This window comes from Rhinopithecus roxellana, chromosome 8 (genome assembly GCF_007565055.1).
Source record: "Rhinopithecus roxellana isolate Shanxi Qingling chromosome 8, ASM756505v1, whole genome shotgun sequence".
In the NCBI taxonomy this organism is placed as follows: domain Eukaryota; kingdom Metazoa; phylum Chordata; class Mammalia; order Primates; family Cercopithecidae; genus Rhinopithecus; species Rhinopithecus roxellana.
This window is the reverse complement of record NC_044556.1, coordinates 117,113,083-117,119,624: the sequence shown is the minus strand read 5'-3', so window position 1 is coordinate 117,119,624 and position 6,542 is coordinate 117,113,083. Positions and strand designations below refer to the sequence as shown.

General features: G+C 45.1%; 1 pseudogene; it reads left to right on the top strand.

The window, feature by feature from the left end:
* The first annotated feature begins 474 nt into the window (after positions 1-474).
* LOC104668981 lies at positions 475-879 on the top strand (annotated as a pseudogene).
* Positions 880-6,542: the final 5,663 nt, after the last annotated feature.

Below are 6,542 nucleotides of genomic sequence, written 5' to 3'. Positions count from 1 at the left end.
ACAACAAACTCGGCTACCTCCTGAGACCTGTTTATTACTGAGATAAGAAGCCTATTCCAGAATGTAAATCAACTTTATCACTAGGAACACTGTTTAGTTCAGTTGGCAATGTTGCTGGGTTTTTTTTTTCGTTGTTGTTTTTTTTTTTTTTTTTCTTTTTAGCAAGACTTTCTTGATGAAGGAAGCAATACGGTGATTTATGTGCTGACACCAACCAGACTTAGCTTGTTGCCAACCAGCACTTTGAGCAGCTCTGATGTAAGAGATAGTTTTACATTCCAAAAGGGGAGGGACCTGAGAGTTGGGAAAGGAAAGCAGGAAAGTAAGATATTGATATTGTTGGGCTTCCCTGTGAGAATGTTCAGAGTCCTAACCCCTCTCCCCCTACCCCGTTGACTTCATGACAGCAATGGGGTGTAGAAAATGTGTGTTAGAAACCTCTGATAGGGCCTCTTTTACCAAGGACCTGCCAACATGGGCTGCGTTCACACCCAAACCATGAAGAAGGCAGTCCAGGTCATCATAGAAAAGTACTACACATGCCTGGGCAACGACTGCCACACGGACAAGCACGTGTGTGAGGAGATCACCATTATCCCCAGCAAGAAGCTCCACAACAAGATAGCAGGCTATGTCACGCATCTGATGAAGTGGATTTGGAGGGACGCAGTAAGAGGTAACTCCATCAATTGCAGGAGGAGGAGGGAGAAAAAAGAGACAATTATGTTCCCGAGGTCTCAGCCCTGGATCAGATCACTGAAGTAGATCCTGACGCTAAGAAAATGCTTTTACACTCCAGCATTTGGCAGTCTGTCCAACCTGCAGGTCAGTCAGCCTACAGGTGACATGACTTTCAAAACGCCTCAGGGATCTGTTTGAATCTTTCTGCAATACTGTAATATTTTCAAGAAACCTAGGACAATGGCACAAAACAAACAAAAATAAACCTCTGATAGGTTTGGTGGGGTTGGGGCCTGAGGCAAGAGGGCACTCGTGCCTTGCTCCCCAAGGTGTAGCGTAGGCAGACAGTGAGGCCCTTAAAGAGGCACACACGATGCCACAGCAATAGTCACTGTAGCTGCATGAGTTACTCGAGGACTACCTCACAGTGTCCCAGTAGTCTTGAGGTCCAGATATCTGGTGTGGAGGAGGGAGAAACATTGTGAGAGGGCTAGAAACCTTAGAGGTCTTGGGTTAAGATGAGGAGGGGGCAGAGTGGCTTGCCTCATGTTCAGAAGCCTTGGTGGTGTTGCAGGCATCTGTTACTGGAAAGGGGTCTAGATCCAGGCCCCAAGAGAATGTCCTTGGATCTTGTGCAAGAAAGAATTCGAGGCAAATCCATAAAGTGAAAGCAAGTTTATTAAGAATGTAAAGGAATAAAAGAATGACTAATCCATAGGCAGAGCAGCCCTGAGGTCTGCTGGTTGGCTGTTTCTTGATTATATGCTAAACAGGGGGTGGATTTTTCATGAGTTTTCCAGGAAGTCGTGGGCAATTCCTGGAACTGAGAGTTCTACCCCTTTTTAGACCATATAGGGCAGCTTCTGGGCATTGGCATGGCATTTATTAACTGTCAAGGTGCTGGTGTGATTGTCTTGTAGCATGCGAATGCATTATAATTAGTGTATAATGAGCAGTGAGGACGACCAGAGGTCACTTTCATCATCATCTTGGGTTTGGTAGGTTTTGGCCGGCTTCTCTACTGCATCCTTCTATCAGCAACGTCTTTGTGACCTGTACCTTGTGCTTACCTCCTATCTCATCCAGTGAGTAAGAATGCCTAACCTCCTGGGAATGCAGCCCAGTAGGTCTCAGCCTTATTTTACCCAGCCCCTATTCAAGATGGAGTCGCTCCGGTTCACGTGCCTCTGACACATCCACCACAAAGGTAGAGAGGAAAGAGCCACGTGGCTGTGATGGCTTGCAGATGAGAAGACAGCCCTGGGACAAAGGTAACTTCCAGTGCCTCTTTTTGTTATGGGACACTTAACCGCTCTTGGCCAGGCACTGTGGCTCACGCCCGTAATCCCAGCATTTGGGAGGCTGAGGTGGTCAGATCATTTGAGGTCAGGAGTTCGAGACCAGCCTGGCCAGCATGGTGAAACCCCATCTCTACTAAAAATACAAAAATGAGCCGGACGTGGTGGCGCATGCCGGTATTCCCAGCTACTTGGTAGGCTGAGGTGGGAGAATCACTTGAACCTGGGAGGCGGAGGTTGCAGTGATCTGAGATCTTGCCATTGCACTCTCTAGCCCGGGTGACAGAGTGAGACTTCATCTCAAAACAAAAACAACCAAAATAAACTATTCTTTTTACCCACTTCATTACCCGAAACTTAGATGTACTCTCCCATCCCTATCCCAAGGGGTGGAACTTGGAATTGACCAAGTATTCTCTCCTCAAAAAATGGGGGAGAGCTACACTCACAGTGAGTTGAATGGGCAACACTAAATTTTCTACTATTGGTGGAAGTGGGGGCTTGAGAGTTAAGTTAGTTATGAGGAAATAAAGATATATTTCTGTACTCTCTAGGTTGTGATCCTTTCAGTTAGGATAGGCTAGATTATGCTGCAGTATCAGATAATCCCCAACTCTCAGGCACATAACATATCTACCATGGGGCAGCTGAGGCTTGGTTTGAAATCATCCTCACTTCAAGACCTATGCTGATGGAGCTGGAACTTGCCTTTTTGCAGAAGGAAAGAGAGCTCTGGAGAGTCTCCTGTTAATGATTAAATGCCCCAGTTCAGAGGTGACACACATCACTTCTATTATTTCCACTCACAACATATTGAGTTATATCAGCCACAGTGTCCCACTCAGGAGGGGGCTGGAAAATATTGTCTTTCTCTATGTTCAGAACGTGGCAATCCAAAAATATTTGATAAACAGTGCTAATGACTACCCTAGTAGCTATAAAAGTCTTACCCATTTCATTATTTAGGACCTCAGAACAAAAACAAAACAAACAAACAAAAAAACAAGATATATAAAGTGCTGTGGTTTGGATGTGGTTTGTCTCCGACAAAACTCATGCTGAAATCTAATTGCCAATGTAGCAGTGTTGGGAGATGGTGCCTTTAAAAGGTGCTTAGGTGGTTAAGATAGGTTAATGTCTTTCTCCCAAGACAGGGTTAGTTCTACTGGGAATGGATTAGTTCCCACTAGCGTGGTTTGTTACAAAGCAGGGTTGACTCTCGTGTTTTGCCCTCTTTGAACACACCCACTTGCCTTTCTGCTTCTCTGCCACGTGTGACACAGCACGTGGCCCTCACCAAAAGCAGAGCAGATGCCAGTGCCATGCTCTTGGACTTTCCAGCCATCAGAAATGTGAACCAAATAAACCCTTTTTCTTTTTATTTTATTTATTTATTTATTTATTTACTTATTTATTTTTTTATTTTAAGACAGAGTCTTGCTCTGCCGCCCAGGCTGGAGTGCAGGCGCAATCTCAGCTCACTGCAAGCTCCACCTCCCAGGTTCACGCCGTTCTTCTGCCTCAGCCTCCGGAGTAGCTGGGACTACAGGTGCCCGCCACCAAGCCCAGCTAATTTTTTGTATTTTTAGTAGAGACGGTGTTTCACCATGTTAGCCAGGATGGTCTCGATCTCCCGACCTTGTGATCCGCCCGTCTCAGCCTCCCAAAGTCCTGGAATTACAGGCAAAAGCCACTGCGCCCGGCCTCTTTTCTTTTTCAATTACATTCTCAGGTATTCTGTTATGGCAACACATGACAAAACTTAGGCATATAGAATAGCTCTGTAGAGCATGGAACCTGGGGTTGAGTTTTGACTCACTTGTAAGTGGAGGTATGCTCTTAGCTAGCTTACTTAACCTCTTTGACATTTAGAATTTCCCCAGGGTTGGTATAAAAAGTATGTGAAATAACTTCCTGGCACACGGAAGTGACACAATAAATAGCTATTATTTTTATCTTTTTTTTGTTATCATTTGTTTCTTTTCCTGATAGTTTATTGTCCTAATTAAGTCAGAGTGCTGGTTACTGGGGTTCCAGCTAATTAAAGTCTTTTTTTCTTTTTTAAGTTTATCTTGGCTGGGCCTGGTGGCTCATGCCTGTAATCCCAGCACTTTGGGAGGCCAAGGTGTGTGGATCACTTCAGGTCAGGAGTTCAACACGAGCCTGGCCAACATGTCTCCACTAAAAATACAAAAATTAGCTGGGTATGGTGGTGCATGCCTGTAATCCCAGCTACTCAGGAGGCTGAGGCAGGAGAACTGCTTGAACCCGGGAGGTGGAAGTTGCAGTGAGTCGAGACCATGCCACTGCACTCCATCCTGGGAGACAGAGAGAGACTCTGTCTCAAAACAAAACAAAACAGACAAAAAGTTTATCTTAAAAAATATACAGTCAGACAATTATATTCAGCCAACCACATATATTTACAGCAGTGACCCTCTGGGCTCATTTTGAATGATGGATATCTCATCCCCCATCCTAGAATGTCCCTGTACCATCAGAAACAGTGGTCAGTGACTGAGGAGTGGTCTACATTTGGTTTTGTGTGCTATGTGGTTGGTAGTAAATGGAAATAATTGCTTCTCCTGCCCTACCCAAACCCACAACTAACAAATGTGAAATTAAGGGGAAAGTAAATAACTGAGAGAGCTGTGAGGGAAGTACAGCAAGAGCACAGGCCCCTGCAACCTCCATGGTGTTAACCCTACACCAGCATCAGTGGGATTCACAGCTGACACTGTCAGGATTTCCATGAAAAAATGGACCTGCCACCTCTTCAGAACAAACCCAGACAGTCCATGTCCCGTGTTTTGGTTTAGGATGTGGAAAGGTGCCCACCAGAACCTGGAAATGGCAGGACTGCCCATTTCCCCTTTCTGCTAGTGTACTCTGGGGTTTCAGCATGGACTAAGGGGCAGAGGGGAGTAGAGGGCTTGCTTTCTCCCCAGCTATCTTTCAACATAGCTCTGTCCTCTTCTCCAACCACTTCTCTCTCCCACTCTGACTCTAGGCCTCCACCAGAGAGGTGGAGGAATCCATGGGCCCCCGACCCAGAGAAGGGTTCAGGTACCTCCTTTAATGTGCCCTTCCCTTCTCAAAGAAGAGGTTTGGATTTGGGCAGCAATGCAAGGAACACTTCTGGAAGGCACACTTCTCCCAGAGTCTGAGTGTGTGTGTGTGTGTGTGTGTGTGTAGACAAATCCTGTGTTCTTTTTAATCACTGAGGACCAAGTACTATAGTTGTACACAAGATACTAGACACTGTCTAAAAGTAACCATGAAGGTGAATAGGCTTGGCCTGAGGCAAAGTGATGTTTTGTGTAGAGGGTTACTGCTGTTTCACGATATCCCTTGCCAAGCCTGATTATGTTGTAAATTGAACTCCGACAGAGAAGGAGGACACTTTGTGAGGTTAGTTGTGTCATCAGATCACCCATCCTCCAAACCACCCCAGGAGTAAAATAAAACAGAGGCACAGAAGATTTTTTTTCTATAGACCAATCCCCAGTGCACATTCTGCAGAGGGAATAAAAAGTGTCCTTCAAGGAAGGACAGCCTCAGAAGTTGTGTTCTCTTTTAAAATTAATTTAAAACTCCACTGGCAAAGGTGGGGAGAAAATCCTTTAGCATACCTTACAAAGCGCAGGGTAAGGTCAACCATAAATAGCAGAGTCCCTCTCCTAACTTAGTTGGAAGGAAGGGTGAGACTGAGAGGGCGAGGCAGAGAAAGACACATGGGATAAAAGAAAAATTTCACAGAAAAGGGACAGCTGAATGCTGAAATAAATTAGACATATTTGCAGAATGGGAGTTTGGACTTCCCATAGGACACAGATGTCCTTGGTGATTCCTGTCTGGAAATGATGTTGGAAAGGTGAGATTCCAGCCTGCACAGAGGTTCTCTGCCTCCTAAAGCAGCAGAGCAGAACCAGGGACAATTCCTTAGGTTCACAAGGTAAAGCCTGGAGTGAGCAACTGTTAATCAGGAAACCAGCACCAGGGTTGACCAGCAGCGTTGGAAATTGTCTGGGCCAGTGAAATTGTGTGTGTATGTGTGTGTGTGTGTGTACGTACGCATGTGATTATTCATAGATACATGACAAGGTAGGGAGGGGTTGAAAAGTCCTTGATACCAGAAATGGAACCTGGGGCAGGCCCAGGTAAAGCTCACTGCCCCCAATCCCACTGAGGCCTTATTTTGAAGGTATGGGAAAAGGGAGAGTTCTATAGAAAGCTATTTTTCTGACCTGCCCATTCAGGGTAATGAAATGCTGCATGTCATTTAGTTGGGTCCAGTTGGATCTGGTGTCTCTCCCTACACTATCTAAAGGCCTTTGTTCACCTGTGACTTTATGGAGATGGCAAAATGATTCATTGAGAGTGACTGTACCCACACTATTGAGACCTGTGACCTGATGGCAATTTGTATAATGTGACTACAAGCATTGAATTAAATAAATAAATGCATTGTTTTATTACAATGATGGTTTGAAATGTCACCATTTTTTTCTGACTACAAAAATTAACCTACGTTCTTCAGCATGGCTTAATGGCAATCCTCAG